Here is a 2314-nt window from a genome sequence, read left to right on the forward strand (position 1 = left end):
GAGATTCTGTCACGCTAAACACTGATGTTTGAAATACGGAAAAATGATGACATACTGTGGAAATTTGAGCTGAAAAATCTCTCATAGCTAAAATCAATCGAGAGGCTGGGATCTCCTCCACATTTGATGGTCCTGATGATTCAGACAGACTGAAGCTGAACAATCAAACTGGATCTGACCATCATAAACATCACAACTAAACATGCTGGACTTTATGAAGTAAAGATATTGCAGCTAAACTGTCCTCAAAAACATTCAATGTTTCTGTCACGTGAGTCCTAGAAATATTTTTCAGTTTCACATTTAATTTTAATAAACACCTATTTTACACAAAACATATTGGACCCATTTGAATTCTAAACAGAATGCTGTATTTTAAAGCGCTAGAAGAGATCAAAGTTAGTCATCTATTACATCGACCGCATATTACATGTTTTCAATCTGTACTGAAAATGATCACTGTTCTTTTTTTCTAATAGTATCAGTTTTATACCCATATGCCACTTTACCAGGCTGCAATGTAAACCAAACGCTATTATTTCCTATTTATTTATTTATTTAAAAAGAATTCCACCAATCTTCCTGTTTCATTAAATTATCAACACACTCTCATCACAATCCTATTTTATCATTGCTTTGTTCAGAAGTCCAAATCCATTGTGATTCTACTGAAGCTGATCATTATTGTCTCTGCTCTGGTCTATTGTTGCTGTTCTTTTTATGACATCAAGTACAAGATGAGGAGACAAGAAATATTCAATTTTAATCCATTTTAATCTGTAAAAATGTTTATTAAAAAATCACTGTTTGTGAAAACATATACAAAAAGTACAATCATTTATTATGTAGGAGAAAAGCCTTAGTGGTTTTGTTGCCACAAATTCCTTTATTATTAATAATATTGAGTTACCAAGAAGTGAGTTTTCTCGAATACATGGATGGACTATAGACTGTCTATAGAAAAATGTCTATAAAAAAATTATACCAAAATATCAGTGACGATGGACAGCATGGTGTCGATCAGAGTGTCAAATCCAGGGTCAGAAAGTAAAAGTCCTGCCATGTGTTTATTCCACCCATGAACTCAGCAGCTGATTTCACCAGAGGAGGAACCAACTCATTCCTTTCAAGTCACAAGAGTTTCGAGTCAAATCCCAAGTCCTCAAAGAGTTAAAGTTAATGAGATAATTAAGAGACTAATTAAATTATGATTGTGCATTAGTGATGAACACCTGCTGTTATTGAGAATCACAGAGGATCAGATGTTGATGTTTTATTGGTTAAAATGATGCCACCATCATGGGAGATCAGTGTTGCTTTAGTTGGGCTCTTGATTGACTGTGTTAGATCTCTTTGTAGCAATGCATGTGCTGTTATAAATCAGAGAGATCAGTGTACCTCATTTCCATTCTGTATATTTTGTAAAGTATTGTAAATACTCTTTTCCGCACTTGGAAGCTGTAGGGGGTGAGTGCCATTTTCTACTGTAAATATTGTTTTCTCCTGTTTGTCATTAGATAGGGAGTTAGGGTAACGTATTGTATTTTTTTGTTTTTCTTTTGTTGGTGAATTTAGTCTTTTCTGTTCGGAGCCGGCTTGGTGTTTGTTTGTTGTTTTGGTCTTTGATCACCCCTGAAGTTGTGCTTTCACTAGTGCTTCTGTACATTAATGTATAAAGGATCTTTGATTGCTGATTTCAGTTTATGTTGTGGCCTTACCTCAGACAGGGTCGTAACACTACAACATCAGGTAGACAAGATTATTTATTTTCTCATGTAACACAAGCAATCAAACCAACATTAGGCAAGAAAAACAGACACACAGCAACATGACAGAAAGAAAGATGAGAACGTGCCTTTCTGTAAACAATACAAAACTTGGCCTAGCATCTTATGATCACATCATACACACACTTATAATTCTTCATAAATAAAGAAAAGAACATATTCAAACATGAGCCTTTATTGTTAAATACGATTGCTGTTATTATTGAATTGCATTAGTCTCAGTTATGATTTATGGCAAGCTGTTCAGGGAAAAGTGAGCAAGACACAGTTACAGTATCATGATTATGGTTAAATAAGAAAAAAGACACATAACCAAATTAGGCTACATTTATTTTCATATTAAATATCTCAACACACCATTAGATATGACATTAAGCACAACTTGTCATTATTTTTATTTTCTTTGTGTACAAAAAGTATTCTCGTCGCTTCATAATATTCAGATTGAAGCACTGATGGCAGATGGAGTATTTTGACGATGTTTTTATACTTTTCTGGTCCGTGACAGTGTAATTTACTCAGCAGTC

The sequence above is a fragment of the Onychostoma macrolepis genome, chromosome 22, assembly GCF_012432095.1.
Source record: "Onychostoma macrolepis isolate SWU-2019 chromosome 22, ASM1243209v1, whole genome shotgun sequence".
Lineage (NCBI taxonomy): Eukaryota > Metazoa > Chordata > Actinopteri > Cypriniformes > Cyprinidae > Onychostoma > Onychostoma macrolepis.